The sequence below is a fragment of the Neofelis nebulosa genome, chromosome 7 (assembly GCF_028018385.1).
Source record: "Neofelis nebulosa isolate mNeoNeb1 chromosome 7, mNeoNeb1.pri, whole genome shotgun sequence".
NCBI classification, from domain to species: domain Eukaryota; kingdom Metazoa; phylum Chordata; class Mammalia; order Carnivora; family Felidae; genus Neofelis; species Neofelis nebulosa.
Window position 1 is genome coordinate 118,717,043 of NC_080788.1, and position 19,061 is coordinate 118,736,103.

General features: G+C 48.6%; 1 protein-coding gene and 1 long non-coding RNA gene across 16 annotated transcripts in view; both read left to right on the forward strand.

Annotated features, from left to right (window-relative positions):
- Positions 1-19,061, forward strand: part of RGS6 (regulator of G protein signaling 6) — a 606,508-nt gene that overhangs the window by 459,933 nt on the left and 127,514 nt on the right. The window lies entirely within an intron of this gene.
- Positions 1,782-6,873, forward strand: LOC131517449 (uncharacterized). The gene is made up of 2 exons (XR_009264599.1): positions 1,782-2,809; positions 5,521-6,873. It is a non-coding gene; the product is annotated as an uncharacterized LOC131517449 (long non-coding RNA).

The window sequence follows — 19,061 nt, forward strand, 5'->3', positions numbered from 1 at the left end:
TGGAAGCTCTGGGGAAATGGCTCATTGCTGTGATGGCAGGGCCGCCCCATGGCCTCCCAACAGATCAAGAGCACCATCACCATCTTGTTTTCTTAACTCGTGCTTTCTTACTGCGTTTGCTGGGATCTGCGTAAAATGGGCAAGGTGATGGGGCGCCTGGGTGGCGCCGTCGGTTAAGCGACCGACTGCAGCCAGGTCACGATCTCGCGGTCCGTGAGTTCGAGCCCCGCGTCAGGCTCTGGGCTGATGGCTCGGAGCCTGGAGCCTGTTTCCGATTCTGTGTCTCCCTCTCTCTCTGCCCCTCCCCCGTTCATGCTCTGTCTCTCTCTGTCCCAAAAATAAATTAAAAACGTTGAAAAAAAAAATTTTTAAATGGGCAAGGTGAGCAGTGTAGGAAAGGGACCCTACATGAGAAAGAGAACAGCCAACGATGAAACCTCAGGGTTTGCTTTGCTTTCTGCTCTCGGGTAGCCTTCCTCTCTACTCCATGGAGTGGAGTCATTGGGGTAATTGGCTCCTGCTTTCTGCAAAAGGCATGCTCCCAAACAGCTGTGTTTTGATCAAGTTTTAATAAGCTGACTCGTGCTCATTAATGCACAAATAACTCTTACTCTTTAAAGGAAAGGTTCAGGGTCCCTTCTGTTGTGACGGCACAAGACTGACTTGCACTAAGATCTAGAGATCCCTGTCGGTTCTCAGATGACTTGAGCACTTGGAAATTCAGCTCCTGTTTACAGTTTTGTCTTTTGATGTTTTAAATGTTTTCGATTTTGATGGTAATCTTTTCAATGCTTACGATATTACATGTATATAGATTGTACACGGCCGCCTTGTGACAAAGTACTGCCACGAGATTTCAGTGCCCGTGACCCAGACACTATAATAGCATCATTTAACTTTAAATGTTTGCAAGCCATAGCTGCCTGTCATTTGGTTGACAGCATCGGTCTCGGACTCGTGTTGTACTTAGTTGGAATCTATCACCAGGTGCAAAAGCAAACCCTCTCTTTTGCCATGAGAGTCCGCACTGGAATGACATTTTTCTAGACCGAGAACTTAGACTCTTAGAGTAGTTAATAAATCGATTTGGCATCACAGAAAAGACATAGTACATCAGTCACACATCACTTGAAGTGTCACCGCCTAATGATAAAGGACAGAAGAGGACATATTAGGTCACTGACACATTTCTGCTAAATGAAGCTGTGGCAGAATGTACAAACAAGTTTTGTAGTAATTTGGAAAGATAAAAATGATGGGGGAACTGAGACATCACAGGGTGCCTGCCCTGTGGCATTGTACCTGGCTTATCATGCTAGCAGATGTCCTCCTTGGGTTCCATCTTGGAACATAACAACTCAGCAGAAAATACAAAATGGCTCTTATTTTGAGGAAACTAACCGCTATTTTTTGTTTAAGTTTTTAAGCCATGTATCGCAAGGTACACTTGGAGTGATTCTGTAAGAGCTAGTACATTGTTTTAAAAGTAGTAATGATAACAAGAATAATAATAGAGACTCCAGTGAGGGGTCCACCTTGTTCATAGTCAGAAGACTGAAGTTAACAAAAATGTACCATGTAAATTACTCTTTCTGCCACTGTCATTCATGACCTACAAAAACAGCAACTGCGTATGGTTTAACCTAAGAAGCACAAAAGTGACAATTTAGTGTCAGCAAGGTGACATCCATTACAAGGATTAATGCTTCTTTTTTTTCGAGAGAGAGAGAGAGAGAGAGAGCACGTAAGCACGAGTGGGGGAGGGCAGAGGGAGAGAGAATCTCAAGCAGGCTCCATGCTTAGCGTAGAGCCCAATACGGAGCTTGATCTCATGAGGGCAAGATCGTGACCTGAACTGAAATCAAGAGTCAGACACTTACCCCACTGAGCTTCTCCAATTAATGCTTCGTAATTCGAATTTTACTCTTCGGTGTCTCTGTTTTTATTTGTGCATTCGTTGGCCGTATGGCTTATATAAGAACTAAAAGCATAAAAAGTTGATTCCTAGTTTAATGTTTATAACATTGAAGTAAAAATAATGTAAATACCGGAACACCACAAGAACGTGTTCTTTAACAGAGCTCTGTATCATTGCTCACTTTTGGTAAACATTGATCTGAATATTCCTACCACAAACGTTCAGGCTGGTTTTCTTTTCTTGTTATCACCTGCTCTCAGCCCTGAATGCGAGAAGTTTCACAAATATTCCAGAACTGCATTTTAAGCCTCAAACTCATGAAGTATCAGGTGTGTAACTGAAGTTGATGGTCTTTAATTCCTCAGTGTGTTTCCAGTTCAAGTGAACCCCAAAGGAGAAGGGGATCCCACACACACAAAAAAGTCAACCAGCGTCATTCCGTTTAGGCCTCTGGCAGAACTCCATGGGTCAGCTGTAAGGAAGCGGCACCCGAACCTGACCTTGGGCGCTAGCGCCCACGTAACGGAATCGGTAGCTGCCCGCCGCTAACAGGAAGCTGGTCGTCCACACTCCGGCTCAGGACGAAGCAAGCATTTCTTTCTTTGAGCTTTCGGGGCCAGTTAGAGAGGATGCTTACAACCAGGGGCCAATCCTGCCGCGGGCATCAGCTGCGCAGATGTTTACTTTCTCCTCGCTTCCACCGCAAAATTGGTCTGATGATAGAGGGCGCGCCCCCTAGCGGGAAGGCTGGGTAGCTTCAAGGGGACACAGAAGATGCTGGCACACGGTAAACATTCGGCGACCGTTGGCTGCCAGCGTCATGACTTCTTCTACAATTACTGTCATTGCTACTGCTGCCGCAGGGGAGGGCCAAGGGACCTACGCCTTCAGGTATGACGCTGTGGCACCTGATTGTGACCCCTGCATAAAGGGAAGAAATGGACTGCGGGAAGCCAGTATCCTGCTTCCAGGAATGCGCCCTGCCAGCTGAAATGCGCCTGGTGATAAGCACCAGGCTCAGAAAGAACAGGAAAGATTGGGACACCTGGGTGGCTCAGTTGGTCAAGCGGCCAACTTCAGCTCAGGTCATGATCTCACAGTTTGTGAGTTCAAGCCCCACATCAGCTGGTCAGACTGGGGGGAGGGGGGACGGTGTTGGTGCTTCATTTATTCTGTCTCACCCGTTCCTGCCTTCCACCAACAACAGACAGGGGCCAGTGCATTGGGGAGTGTCTAAATTCAAAATAATCTTCTTTGTCAGGAAATGGAATTGGAAGTAGATTAAAAAAAAAAAAAAAGATTAGAATAGGATCATGAAGATAGGAAAAGGTGGGTTGGGGGCTTTTTTGTTTTGTTTTTGCTTTGTCTTTTTCTGAAATCGTGGTGCAGCTAGGATACAGACTGGGCCCAAGGATAGGGAGGCACACACGTGCCTGAGCTCTGAGCCCGAGAGAACGTTCCAGACCTCCCCTCATGGAAGGTGACTCGAAGTACACTTGCTCTGTCACGTTGTCCTTTCTCGCCTCTCTTCATGCCCTTTCCTGTCTTCCTCTATCCTTGAATCCTAGCAGATAAAAGCACAGATCTGCTGGGAGGACGCACGTCACAGTGGGTCAGGTGAATTACAGCCATAACACCACAGAGATAAGAAGAAAGGCTGGCGCCCGGGTGGATCTGGGAGGGGGGTGTGGGACACTTGCCGTTATCAAGTTGTGCAGTTTAGCAAATGGCTGGTGGCAGGCTGGAATGATAGCCGGTTAATCTGTGTTGCACGCACTCCGAGGGTGCAAAGCTGGAGCCCACCCAGGGTGCAGGCTCTCTTAGATGGCATTTCCCAGCTCGTTGCAAAGGATGCCGGTAAAACTAGCCAGAGACGTGAACAGGCATGGGGGCAAACGCAAGGCATTGTGGGGGGTTCTTTAACCGTGAAAGAAAGATACTGCTAACTGGCAAGAGGTCCTGAGGTGCTAGCATTGTAATCAGTAAGGATAAAAATACTAGTCAAAGCTAGCATTATGGAAAGCTTGCTTTGATTGGGTACTTTTTCAAATGCGTGACTTTTTTTTTTTTTCCTTGATACCTGGGCAGGTGAGCCAGGTGGGGGCAAGGGAATCAGCCAGTCTGGGGTTTCTGGGTGAGGGATGGGGCAGGAGGCCAGGGCTGAGGGTCACTAAGGTGTTATCTTACAAAGGGCAGCCCATGAGAGGTTTCTAGGGGCTCCATTATCTGGTGGGTTTAGGAAGCTGGAAATGAGGATCCAGCAGGTACATACCTTCTCTCCTTAGAACAAAGAAGTCGTGCCACGGATGTTCCCGGACGTGAGTTCAAGTCACTCTGACAAGGCATTTTATCCTCCCAGCTCCCGTGGGAAGTGGCTGCTGTCATTACCTTCACCCTATGGGTGAGGCAGCAGACCCACAGAGAAAGCTCATGGCTTCCCCAAGTTCAGGCAGCTTGCCAGTGGCAGAGCCAGGCTATGAACCTGGGCAGTCTGGCTCCAAGTCCCTGCACTGACCATCTACAAGCCGGCCTATGTGCAGGAGACAGACAGCGTGAGGGCACCAGGGACCAAGTCCCGTCAGCCGAACGTCAGAGTGTTCGAACTCAAATCCGTTACACAAAACACGATGTGTGTGTGCACGTGATTGTTGATGACATCAGCCACCTCCTTGGTCCCTGCGTGTGCTGGCCCCAGGACTGGATCCTCTGGGATGGGCAGGTCAGATGGAAACCATGGCCCTGCAGACCCAGTGGGCACAAAAAGGTTCCAGATAGTCACTATAACACAAGAGAGAAAACGGTAGCTGCTGAAAGGGAAGTATGGATTAAGTGCGGCAAATTCACGAAGGACAGGGATACTTTTTGCACCTGTGGAGTCAGGGAAGGCTTCCCAGAGGAAGTAGTCTTTGTGCTGGGACTTGAAGTAGGAGTAGAACTTGAGATGGAACAGAGGGCATGAAACACAAGGAGGAAAGGGGGGTTTGGTTCAGGGTGCGGCAAGTGGTCCAATCTGGCCACCTGAGGGTACAAGACAGAGACATGGCCTGAAAGACCAGTAAGGCTGTCCCCGGTGGGCAGGGTGGGGGGAGGAGAGACGTGCGTCCCAATCAGAACAGACTCAGCAGGCAGCTTACCCAAGCCCCTCCGTTTACAGATGACAGACCCAAGACTTAGCGTGAGCGGCTTGTACAACGCATTCATTAGTTTGTGGCAGAACCAAATCTCACACCCATCGGCTTGCCGCGATTTTCTTTGTGAGGTTCTCCAAATACACAGCCCGCCTCTGGAGTTAGTATGAGCTAAGGACCGTCCCTGTCTGCAGGCAAGGCTAAGCACCCACTATATGCTTGGAGAAGCCGAGGATCTGGGGGATCGAGGTGGCTGCAGGCACTTTGGAGAAGCGCGGCCTCCAGTCTGCAGTCCCCTGAGTTCTGGGACCGCTGGCTGAGGTGCACTCCTGTAATCAGCTGCCGCCCACTGCTCCGTAGTGGCCGAGGCTTGCTCCGGCTACCTCTGCTTCCCCTTTACTGTCCTTTGATGAATCTAAAACTCTTCTATCCTGCCTACTCGTTTTTTCCCCTCTCTTCTCTCTTGGACGGCAGCATTTCACAGGTTCGTTTAATCCGTGTAGCCTGAAAGTCCGGGACACCTTTAAACTCCTGAAGAACCTTCGCACGTGACTTCGGCTGCAAGCAGGTCTCCCTTGGCCTTCATTATTTGCCACTGGAAAATGCTGTAAATGACATCAGACAGACTTCAGACACCACCTCTGGAACTAAGAAACGAAGCAGTTATTCAGAGCACCGGTGATTGTCATTTTAGAAGAAATAAGAAATCAGTATCGCAGTCGTGGATCCTGGCAGTTTTTTCCTACCTGGAGCTGCTCTCGGTGGAAGCGTGGTGGCTTTCAAGGGCAACAGCGCCCCCGCGTGGTGATACTGTTTATTGCACCCCAGGAGAGCCTGCAAACTCCGGGCTGGAAGGAAATGCCGGGCGGCCTCAGGCAAGGACATCCATTCACCCCAAAATAATTTCTGCCTTAAGCCGACAGGCCGGTTTCTGCCAAAAAGATGAGCGCAGTTAAGTTTTACCGTACTGATATTGTGTCTTAAAACTTAGCATCTCTTCTTGCCTGTGAAAGCAGGAAAAGGGCGGCCAGCGGCATGGGTTGCTTGCAATCCTTTCCAGGGTTTGAAAGTGTGGGGTGAGTGGAAGGCGTGGGATTGCAGGGACGGAGTGAAGATCAGGAGGGAGGAGGAGTGGCCCGGCAGGGCTGGGAGCCAGGGAGTAGAGGGGGTAGGGTAACATTTGGTAATAAAAATGATGGGAAGTAGAATAGCTTGTATTTTAAACTAAAATCGATGGCTGCATAGCAACAGAGAAGCAAATCGGTGTCACCAAAATTCAGAATTCCTAGCTCTAACGTGATGCTTTCCATGGCTGCCTCCCTACGTCAAGCGGACCCTCCATGCTCTCTTGAGAAAGAAGTATCTAGTTTCTCCTAACTGTGAGTGTCTGGGATGCCCCTCCAGAAGCTCCCCAAACCACTGTGCCCTGACCTCTGAGGAGCTGAGGTAGAGAAGGACAAGCACAGGACTCGAAACCCCAAGACTGGATTCTGTTCCCAGCATCGTTGGAGTGCTAAGCGGGAAGGCATTCATCACCCACCTCTCTTGTTCTTAAGTTCTCTGCGGACAGCACACCCCTGACACCTGCACCCTGCCTACAGCTCCCCCCTTCTCCTCTCTTGGAGGCCACTGCACCTTGACTTGTGGGCTGCCACAGGGCACAGGGGGCTCCAGGGTCCCCACCGGAAAAGCGGAAAGAGTGCCCCCTGCTGACCTCACAGAGTTATCTCAAGCGTTAAACTGCATCTGAGAATGAATTCCTGAATCGTCGCACCTACGATATGCACCTTTAGATCTATGATAGAAATAAATAAGTAATAACCTAAATGGACACAGTGTCTTTATTATTTCTTATAACAAAGGGGCGAGGCAGCCTAGTTCATTCTTGTGGGTGTCTTCATCCTTGGGGAAACCAAATCTAGAGAAATGAGATGGGGAGGTGGCCCCAGCTGCAGAGGAGCGGGAGAAATAAAGGAGTCTCTCTTTTTCCGGGGGAACTCAGGCCCAGTGTCAATGAGCCAGCCCAAGAGACAGGAAGTGGGTGCCCATAGAGGGTGGGGTGAGGGGTATCAAAGGGACAAGGAAACGGGTGTCCCCACGGAGGGGTTTGCCATCCAAACAGGCACAGATTGCAATGAAGCGCCTACCGGCCGAGAAACGACAAGGATTGCCAGGACCCACTAGGGGCCAGGAGAGAAGTACCAAACAGTTTCTCCTTCACAGCCTCCAGGAAGAACCTGTTCTACTGGCACTTTGTGAACTTCTGGCCTTCAGAAGGTGGTCCTTTGGCAGTGTTGGAATGATGATCACAACTTTGGATAGATTCTTTTACGAACCCCCAGTGTCAGAGCCGGCTATAGACAAGATCATGAAATAGCCAGAAACGGGTCCTCTTTAAAGGGCCTTTCCTTTGCCACCTGTATCTCCCCCGTGGAATATTTATCCGTCCCTCCTGCACATTCTGGAGAGCCGCAGGCTGGCTTTCTCCTCTCAAAAACCAAGTGGCTGGCGCCTGATCCTAAGACATGAGGTGAGTTAGAAATAACGATCAGCAATGTATTCATTACACAGTCGTTGATCACATAGGGGTCATGAGTCAGGGTGGCTGCCCACTGTCCCATTCATTTTTTCAGGGCTAGGGTCATGAGGGGCAAACAATGTCCCCTCCTCACGTGAGGACATTTACTCAAGGCAGTGAGTGGCTATACAGGTAGCATTTCAGGCATGAGTTGATGACAGTAAATGGAGGTGGGAGGGTCCCCTTGGACGGCCACCTGCTTGGGGGTTTTCCTGGTGAGGCCTGGTGCTCTACCTGGACCTCGACAAGCCCACGTCTCCTCTCCCAGGGTAATGAGAGAAGGCCAAGCATCGTGTCCTCTTCCAGCCTTTGCTGGAATGTCCCACGTGTTATGGGACATTTTCATCTCTTTTCATCTCTTGCAGAACACCTAATTTGAGGGGGAGTTTTCTAGGGATTTAGTGTTTCACTTCAAGAGAAACATGTGGGATAAAAAGAAGTAAAGTATAACGAATAAATAAGTAGAGGTTTGTTCAGGTTGCGATTGGAAAACCAAGGATGTTATAACTTTCCTTGAATTGACGAGGTCCGGCTAAGGGACAGTGACCCCAAGATGGTGTTTCCTTGCTTATGGGCCCCGCTCAGTGAAAACCCTCAAACGAAGGGCAATTCTTCCCTTGCTTGTGATTATTGTGATTCAGAAAGATTCTGAAAGGAGTCTTAGGGGGATAGATAATACCTGCATTTAACTGACTAATGAAATGGAACATCATGTCATTGACGATGATTCCTTTTGGGCTGATGTAGAACAAACTTCCTTAGATACTTTTCCCTAGATTCACTTCAACCCTTCCCATCCATGGCTGTTTATGTTGCCATTTCCTTAGCATCGTCACGCCCATATCAATTTTAGTCATTGGAAAATACCCTGAGGGGCCCCTGAGTGGCTCAGTCGGGTAAGTGTCCATCTTCGGCTCAGGTCATGATCTCGTGGTTCATGAGTTCGAGCCCCGCATCAGGCTCTGTGCTGACAGCTCAGAGCCTGGAGCCTGCTTCAGATTCTGTGTCTCCCTCTCTCTCTGCCCCTCCCCTGTTCACACTCTGTCTCTCTCTCTCAAAAATAAATAGAGCATGAAAAAACTAAATAAATAAAACCAAGAGTGAAAAAATGATGCTATTGGGGAGGAAAGTTTTTTAAAAAAATAATAAAATAAAAGGCCCGAGACCCCAGAATTTGAGTTCTGGGTGGCATCACCAAACCCCCTCGGCCGAAGCCTTCTGTGCAGCTGGTCTTTCAATAGAGTGGAATGTGTTTTGGGTTTGTGTTCATTTCAATTTCTAAACCCTTCAGGGATCAATGTTCTCATCCTGAGCTCAGTTCTACGCCTTAGATAATACTCCATCCAGTGCCCGGCACGTCAATAAGTATTTGTTGAATGAATGAATAAATTAATTCAACAACCAAAACTCATAAAAGCCCATCCCCTAAAAAGCCTTCACAATACTGTAGGCAGAGCAAGAGAGGCACAAACCATAGAAGAAAGAGTTGATGCATTTGAACATAAAATAGTTAAAAACTCTGCCTCTAAAGGCATCTTAAGTGTAAGTAACAAATAGAAGGGGGGACGTCGTACAGCACAAATTTCAGATCAACTGTTATATCCTTAATACTTAATGAGTTCCTATTAATCGATATAAAAAGAGGGGTACCCCAGTAGAAGAAATGCAAATGGTCAATAAATGTAGTAGAAACATTTGCATCTCACCTCTAAGAACAGAGTTCTTTCCTTTTATTTTTAAATGTTCATTTATTTTCACGAGAGAGACAGAGCGTGAGCAGGGGAGGGGCACAGAAAGAGGGAGGCACAGAATCCAAAGCAGGCTCCAGGGTCTGAGCTGTCGGCACAGAGCCCGACGTGGGGCTCGAACCCACGAACCGTGAGATCGTGACCTGAGCTGAGATCAAGAGTCGGATGCTTAACTGCCTGAGCCACCCAGGTGCCCCTAGAGTTCTTTTCTTAAATGGGCTGCCATTGCCTCCCAGTCGGACTAGCAATGATAGACAAGAATGCAAATTTCGGTGCTGTGTAGGGTCCAGGGAGGAAGCATGAGTGTGCCCTTCCAGACAAAGGGGGATTCGGTGCAGCAGGTTCTAAAGCCTTGAAAATAACCCAGAAGTTTCACTTCCAGAGATTCATCTGAAGGAAATCATAGGAGATACAACAACTTACAACTGTTGATTGTCGTAGTATCATTGCAAACAAAGTGGAAAACTACTTCTTTAACTATAGGAGCTACATTAAAAAAAAAGGGGGGGGGTTATTTTTTGAAAAGAAGAGGAAGTGAGAGAGAAAATCTGAGGGGGAAATGATGTGATTTTTTTTAATGTTTATTTATTTATTTTGAGAGAGAGAGAGAGAGAGAGAGAGAGAGAGAAAGCATGAGTGGGGGAGGGACAGAGAGAGGGGAAGGGAGAGAGAGAATCGCAAGCAGGTTCCAAACTGTCAGCCCAGAGCCCGACTTGGGGCTCAATCTCATGAATTGTGAGATCATGACCTGAGCTAAAATCAAGAGTTGGATGCTTAACTGACTGAGCCACCCAGCACCCCAGAAGTTATGTGATTGTTAGTGTCTTCTTTTTGCTTAGCTGTATTTTCTAAAGTTTTTATTAAAATAAAATCTTTTAGGGACATTTGGGTGGCTCAGTCTGTTAAGCAGCCACCTCTTAATGTCAGCTCAGACCATGATCCCCAACCTCTGTGCTGACAGCATGGAGCCTGCTTGAGGTTCTCTCTTCCTCCCTCTCCCTGCCCCCTCCCCCTCTCACTCATGCACACTTTCTGAATAAATAAACATTTTTAAAACATAAAACCTGTTACTTAGGTATTGACAAGAAATTAATTCTTCTAAAATAGAAAATAATGCATGCTCAGGTAACAATGTAATTACTGCCAAGTGACCTAACCCATATTATTAAGTCTTCACCCTATGCCTCAGAATTCACCTATATCAAGTCCTTACCATAATTCTCAGAGTTAAGCAGGGCGGTGGCATTATTCCTCTGTGTCGTGATAAAACTGAGGCTCAGGAAAGTTAATGACTTGTGCAGTATCTCACAGTGAATCGATAGCAGGCCTGGCCATAAAGTCAGGGGCGTCACATCCACAGCTCAGCCGATGAGCCTTCTCCTGCGGTATGTCGCTTCAGAATAAAAACCCAAATGACCGTTAGACCGTTGTTGCAAAAGCGCAGAGCAAACTGTTTTGTGGTCTGGGAACACTTACCCGGGCATTATCCTAGGTTAATAGTGCCAAGCAAACTGGGTAGGTTTATTATTCCCATTTTACAGATGGGGAAGCTGAGGTTCAGAGACATTAAGTGACTTTTTCAGGGTTATACACAGCAAGCAAATTTGGGATTCAAGCACACTTTTAGTCCAAACCCTCTGCTTCGTCCACTTCAGTTTGGCATAATGAACTCTAACTTTATTAACACCCCTTCATGTGTCCTGTCACATTCCCGGAGGTTTACAATTTGCCCCAGTCCTTCGTAAGTGCCCTTTCAACACGGTTGACAAGGGGTAACGAGACTTTGGCGCCAGCCCCGTGTGGCAGATTGTATTTCCAAAGCTGTGTGGAGTGCCATCTCCTGTCCCACATCATCTTCTAGAACTTTGTCACTCTTCCATCCCCAAAGGTGGAGCCAACAGGGTCTAGCTGAAGTAATGCTTCATCGCATATGTTGCTTCCTGCCGGCCAAGGCTGGGTCGTAAAAATGTCAGGTGCTCCTGCGATGCTCTCTTGGAATCCAGCCACTGAGCAGTGATAAAGGCCAAGCAGCCCACAGAGAGGCCCACGTGCAAAGGAGGGGCCCCCGCTGACACCCCGGCCGAGCTCCCAACCATCAGCAAGAGCTATTGTGCTGGCCGTGGGGCCTCTGGAAAGTGGGTCCACCGGCCCTCCGCCAGGCCACCTCAGCTGATGCTGCACAGAGTGAGGTGAGGTGAGCCCATCAAGCTGCCCAGCTGGCAGATCCCTGAGCAAAGTAAGTGACGATGGGGGCACCCGGGTGGCTCGGTCGGTTAAGCATCCTGACTCAGGATGATCCTGACTCAGGTCAGGATCTCACGGTCCATTAGTTCGAGCCCTGCGTCAGGCTCCATGCTGACAGTGTGGAGCCTGCTTGGAATCCTCTCTCTCCCTCCCTCTCTGCCCCTTCCCCATGGACTCTCTCTGTCTATCATGATCAATAAGTAAACTTTAAAAAAAAATAAGCGATGGTGTTTGGGGAAAGTTTTGTATCGTGGACGCATCTGGGAACTGCATTGGTCTTTCAAAAGTAATTCTGTGTATGGGGCGCCCGGGGTGGCTCAGTCGGTTGAGCGTCCGACTTCGGCTCAGGTCGTGACCTCGTGATTTGTGAGTTCAAGCCCCGCGTCAGGCTCTGTGTTGACAGCTCAGAGCCTGGAGCCTGCCTCGGATTCTGTGTCTCCCCCTCTCTCTCTGCCCCTCCCATGCTCATGCTCTGTCTCTCTCTGTCTCTCAATAATAAATAAACGTTAATAAAAAAATTTTTTTAAGAAAAAGTAATTCTGTGTAAAAAAACAAAACAAAACAAAACTCATTTTATCAAGTACTCACCATGTGCTGGACATTTTCCCAGGGGCTTGGGATGCGTCTGTGACAAAATCGATAAAGGTCCTTGCCCCAGTGGAGCTTGTATTTCGGTGGGGAGTACAGACACTAGCTAGTAAGAAACAGTGACTCGTACGTGAAAGGGAATAAGTGCTTTTGAAACTCTAAGAAGTAGGACAGGGAAAGGGGGTCAGGAGAGCAGGGTGGAGGCAGTTTGCTGTGTTACTAGTGTGGTCAGAGAAGCCTCGGTGAGGTGACTGAGAATTGACCCTGTGGCTTCTGGGGGGAAAAGCTGAGTGGGGAGCGTGGTCAGATGGTGGAGAGTCTTGTGGGGACTTGTAAGGACTTCGGCCATTTCAGGGTTTCGAGGGGCTCTGACCTGATTGGCATCTTTAGCGGCTCTTTCTGCTATGTGGGGAAGCAGCCACAGGAAGGCAAGGGTGGCAGCTGGCTTACACGTAAGGAACTGATCCCTGGGCAGGCCACCGCAATGCAGTGTGACAGGCAGTTTGATGGGGACGCACATGTGTAGGCTGTGGGACCACACGGAGTGCGGAGAGGGGGAGGCGGTAACATCTGAGCAGGGCTTTGAAGGAGGGCTTGGTGATAGGCCAGGAGCGGTGAGCAAAGGACCAGCATGTGCAAAGGCCCAGGGAGTGGGCAGGGAGAGGCTGCGGGATGGGCGTGGCTTTTTGTATGCCCTGCGGAGAGTCCTGAACTTTACCATTAAACATAGGGTATGGCTGGAGCGTTGGAATGCGCTTGGAGAACTGAAATGTTTAAAGTATTTGCACAACCTTTAAAAATCATTATATTGTGCTTTCTAAATTCTGGGGGCCAGAACCTGGTCACTCTGCTCAGCTCTGACTCCAGCAGGGTCTCCACACAATTTACAGACAGGAAGAGGGATGTGATTGGAATTCGAAGGTCACTGGGGAGAAGCCAACATATTAAATGGGTCCTCCGGGTGGATAACATTGTCACCAACGATGACAGCAGGATTTGGGGTGGAAAATAAAACAGTGTCAGAGTCTTTCATGAATGAGGAGGAATTAACAAAAATAGGCAGAAAGCTAGTGGAATATGCAAGCCTCAAGTAATCAGGAATTGTTACATAAGAAAAAGAAGAAATGTTCTAAAGGAAGTCAGAGCGCAAGGAAGATGCCTACTTTCTCTCCTAACCCCAAATTAGGTGGGGGGCGGGGGGGGGGGTAGTGGCACCAGAACAAAGGCACTGAGAACAGCTGCAGGGGAGTGAGTGAAGACGAGGAGGTAGGGGTTCCTTCTGTGCTTAGATGAAGGCTTTTTCACCAATAGAGCTGGAGAAGGGAGGTTCCAGAAGTGTGCATGGGGAGGAGGGGGCCTATTAAGGGACGAGGACGCTCAAAGCAACAAGAAGATGAGACAGAAATAATGGGACACCAGAGGCACTTGGGCTTTGCTCACTGACTAAGGAGGAGGGAGAATTAACTGGTCCCAACATCTCTACTAGCTCAAGTTACGGGGAATCCAATACATATCTGTGGGTTAGTTAGATAAAAGAAAGGATGGATGGATGGACGGATGGATGGATGATGGACGATGGATGGATGGATAGATGGATGGATAGCTGTATGGATGAACAGATGGGTGGATGTATGGATAGATGGGAGAATTTATCTCTCTCTGGAAGATTCAGCCTCACCTGGAATGGTACTATTCCTGAGAGAACCCTAGCAGAATTTGTTAGCGACCAGCCCTCGCCTAATGTTGGAAGCAATGGATGGCAAAGGAGGGGCCCCCGAGCATTCTTGGCTCTCTCTGGATCAGTCCCTTCCTGAGACCTGCAGGCATTCCCTGCAGAATTCCTTCTGTCAGTGGTCAAGTAACTCCCGTTGCCCACTCGTGATGGCTCCTGGAGCCACTCATTAAACTCCACGTAACAGCTGAAGTGCCCTTTTGCTGCAGTAAGATCTCATCTCTGACCTGAAAGTGGAAAACCCAGGAGGCACAACATGGGCCACTTTCAACCCTTTAGAAACAAGGACGGCAATGGCCTTGGTAAAAAGGAGCCCACTCTTGCCAAATGTTTTCCAAGATCAGTGGTTGTCAGCTTGACTAGGCCTTATTGGAACACAGATGGCCGGCGTTTGTGGTTCCATAAGACGGTGTGCTCCAGAGAATGTGCATTTCTAACGCGCTCCCAGGTGATACTCATGCTGGGACCACACGTTGAGAAACACTGCCCTGCGTGATTAGGTTTAAATCGGGGATTCCTATGTGTGCGGGCTGACACTGAGTGTGGCAGGGTAAGTCCATGCTGAAGGCCCCAGGTGTATCCTTGGGAAACAAAAGGGAGCCAGTGGCTGGTTAACCAATCCCTGCCTTCTGCTGAGGTTGTCGTCTGGCTCTTGCGAGCCGGGCTGTTTGCCAGCGGAGGGGTTTGGAGAAGTCTGTGAAGGAGGGTGCTGGAAAGACTCGGGGCCACCGGTTGAAGCTGGTCCCGAAAGAGGGAACTTGGGGACGGGGATTGATGGGAGCTTCATAACTCCAGGGGATTTATTACCTCCATAACTTCTATACTATAACTTCAGGGAAGTTATTACAATGCGCTCATCTGGCGTCCGGATGGACCTCCACATGAAGCAGAGGTGGCTGTTTACACAACACATCGTACGAAAGAAAAAAGATCAGAGCAGTGTTAAAAGGCAACCATCCACGTAACCTAAAGGAAATACTAAGTACATGCAATTCCCAAGCTTCGTGAAGGGGATCCATGGACCCAGACAGCGTTTCTTTAAAAGAGTCCATGTCTTTAAAAGAGCCTGGGTGGCTCAGTCAGTTAAGCATCTGACTTCGGCTCAGGTCATGGTCTCATGGTTGGTGAGTTCAAGCCCTGCGTTGGGCTCTCTGCTGTCAGCACGGACCCTCCTTTGGGTCCTCTGTCTCCTTCTCTCTGCTCAGCCACCCCTCTCTCTCAAAAATAAATCAACATTCAAACTGTTTTTTAAAAAATAAAAAAATCAAAGAGCCCTTTCTTTTCTCCCTCTTCTACTTCTCTCACGAGCTGGCACCCTCCCCTGTTATCTCCTCTCCATCACGTCCACCCTAAACGAAACAAAACGCAAAAACCTACCAGTACTTACTTAACCTTGCCTCTTGGTGTTTCTCTCCCACTGTCCTCCCCATGCATGTTGGCAACAGCCCAGGAATGGGGTGGCTTTGCAAGGACCCTGAAGGAGGGTGGAGGCTGGGGGAAAAGACGGGGGCCAAGCTAGAACCCTCCTCCGCAGGCAGATGAGGGGAAAAGATAGGAAAGGCACATCTGACTTTTATTTTCTGTACAGCTCTTGGCTTGGGCACGCCAACCAAGGTCTCCAGCTGAGGTGCCCTCAGCCTTTCCCAGCAAAATTGCCACCTTCTCTGAATTACTTAGTCCCCTCCGAGAGCCCTGGCATGCGTCTGGCACCCGCTAAACCTCCCTCACTCCCTTCGCAAACTACTCTGAGAGCCAGCAGCCTTTTTTCTCTCCCGACCAGGGGTCAGTGTGCAGTTAGGCATATTGTATGTAGTGTCTGACTTTGTGCTTTTCTCCCTCGTTTGTTTGATCTTTTCTCCCCACACGCTGGTCACCCTTAGGTATGCTTCTTACAGGTGGGAACCACGGCTTTACAGCCCTGTGACACCTAGTGTTGGTGGTCTACAGGTCCCAGAAAACAGCATGTAGTCAAAAGATACGTTCCTTTGTTCCGCTCTGCTTAATTCTTGCCCTGCTGGTTGTCCTCTTTCATCTGATTGGAGGCGAGATGTTCAGAAGTCCTGGTGACAGCCCGAATGATGTACACGCTCATGCGTGAGGCAAACACTTATTAAGCATTTACACTACACACGGATACATACGGATACAAGGACTTACGAGGAAAAGCCCACATGTGTTGGGATCTTGCAGTCTAGTTGGGAAGCATGGAAACAAGGATCTTTCACGTAGAGGAGGCACCCGATATTTTGCAGCAGTCAGAATCTTTAGAGTGGACCGTGGACCATCTGTGCCACAATCACCCCAGGGAATTTTTTAAATGCAGATGTCAGGGTTTACCACATGCCCTTTGGGGATAGACCCCCCAAATCTGCAATCTTAATAATCACCCCACTGTTTCATCTCTTTGTAATCAAGGCTATTGCTTCTCCTTTTACAAGAGAGGGTTCAGGAAGGGAGTAGGGTCACAGGGATTGTCATAGCCATGCTTCTGAATTTTTTTTTAATTTTTTTAACGTTTATTTTTTTGAGAGAGAAAGACAAAGCATGAGCAGGGGAGGGGCAGAGAGAGAGGGAGACATAGAATCCGAAGGAGGCTCCAGGCTCTGAGCCATCAGCACAGAGCCCTACGTGGGGCTCGAACTCCTGAACGTGAGATCATGACCTGAGGCGAAGTCGGATGCCCAACCGACTGAGCCACCCAAGCGCCCCCTGAATTTTTAATTTATGTCTTCAGCACCCTCTGCTGTGATTCTGGCATCTCTACTCCCCTGAATCATTGCCAGGCTGATGCTGTGTCTGGGCCTCCCATTTCTCTGTGATCTTCGACTCCTGAATGCTGGTTAATCATGACATCCACTCTGCTTCTTATCACTGTGTTCTGAATTTCCCCATTTTTAGTGGTTTCAGATTATCTCTTCTGTCTGCCTCTGGTTTGCTCTTGCACTTGGCCTTAGTGATCCTGGTGGACATCATTCAGTTGCCTCATCTCAAGTCTGGTTTCCCAGTCTTCACCAATGGCAGCTCCTGTTCTGGCAACTACATGATCGAAGGGAGTGAGAGATGTCATTTAAAGAGACAGGGAGAGGGGCGCCTCTGGGCGTCGGGCTCTGGGCTGATGGCTCAGAGCCTGGAGCCTGCTTCCAGTTCTGTGTCTCCCTCTCTCTCTGCCCCTCCCCCATTCATGCTCTGTCTCTCTCTGTCTCAAAAATAAATAAACGTTAATAAATAAATAAATAAATAAATAAATAAATAAATAAATAAAGAGACAGGGAGAGCCTCTGCCCTCACCTCCCAGGGGTAAAGACATGTCACAGGCGATGGGACCTCTGAGCTGGCTTCATGGCTACCAGGCATGAGAGAAAAGTAAAGAGTAAAGATCAAGGCATCGTTGCCTTGACCAGATGTATTTATAATCTTCAGTCTGAGTCAGAAAACTCTCTTCGTCCCTCAGTGCAGGAGCCTCATCAGGCATCCCGAGGATCCCACCTGGTCCTTGCTCCTGGCACCCCCCCCACTTCCTCCGGGAGGAGAAGTCTTCATCTCTCCCTGGTTAAAGTACCTCTGTTTCTTAAGTAGGATTTAGAAGAAGCTCATCCATAATGCTTCACTGTGGCTTTCAAGTTCTGGCTTCATTTGCCTCCTTCTTCACACCCTCCACTACTCTTCCCCCTTTCCCTAGAGCCATGCAAATGATTGACTCTAGGCATGGATGCTGGTCCCAAAGTGCCTAGGTTCAAACCCCGGCTTCACAGACCATGTGACCTCAGCAAGTTACCTAACCTCTCTCTGTCTCCCTTTCTCCATCTGTAAAAAAAAAAACGGGGATAATGACAGTACCCACTTCATGGGGCTTCTTTGCATATAAATGAGTTCATTTATGTGAAGTGCTTGGAGCAGTCCCTGACCTATAGCAAGCACTCTTTCAATGTTTGCTGATTCTGTGGCTTTGCGCATGATGCTGGAATGCCATCCCCCCACTAGCTCGTTCCAACTTGTCCTTTAAGATTCAGTTCAGGGGCGCCTGGGTGGCTCAGTCGGTTGAGCATCCGACTTCTGCTCAGGTCATGATCTCGCGGTCTGTGAGTTCAGGCCCCGCGTCGGGATCTGTGCTGATAGCTCAGAGCCTGGAGCCTGCTTCGGATTCTGTGTCTCCCTCTCTCTCTGCCCCTCCCCTGCTCATGCTCTATCTCTCTCTCTCTCTGTCAAAAATAAAATAAAACATTTTTAAAAATTAAAAAAAAAAAAAAAGATTCAGTTTAAGCACCACCTCCTCCAGCAAAGGGTTCCCAGCAGCCAGGGCTGATGTAAGGGCCGTTTCCGTGTTCCTAGCTTCCTGCAAATGTAGCTGTCAAAGCACTCAGTGTGTTGAAGAACAACAGTTTGTTTACTCGTCCATCATCCCCCTGGGATTGTGAGCCCCTGGAGCATAGGAACGTCTTGTCAGGCTTGGGACCCAGTAGTTAACTTAGTCCCAAGACCTAGGAGGCTCTCCTGGTGACTGAGAGAATGAGACCATCCTGAAATCCACTCAGGGCATGTTTACTCTCCTGCCCACCTACTCCTTCCGTCATTCAAAAAAGAAATCTCCTGAGCATCTGGGAGGTACCAACTATATTTTCCACGTACTTTTTGGTGATCTACCTGTACTTTCTGTGGCAGCACCTGTAGCTAGCTGGGACAAGAGAGGAAGCTGATTTTGAGCTAGGGTTACTCATGGCCTGACATTAACAAGAGAAATTTTGGAGACCCAAAGTCTCGCTGGTAACCGCGTGAGCTATTTCTCTCAAATTCAAAGCCCTGTTATAGGCTACAGACTTCCCAGCTGGGCTCAGACAACCCTACAGGCCATCAGCACATCTGATGATTTCGGCTAAAACAGGCGTAATAGAAAGTGTTCTTTGAATTACTGGAGCCCTTTTCTTCATCCGTTGCCACGATGCTTCTCAAGGTTTTATGCTACCTTCTGAGGTATATTACCTCAATATAGATTGGAAGTGTTGCCAGTTCTGTTTTGAGAAGAATGCTTTTCTCGTCTCCTACACGTAGAGAGCCTGCTGTTTGTGTAACAGCCCCACCTGGATGTCTGCTGTTCCTGACCCCAGCACCCATGTTTCCTTCCCTCCTT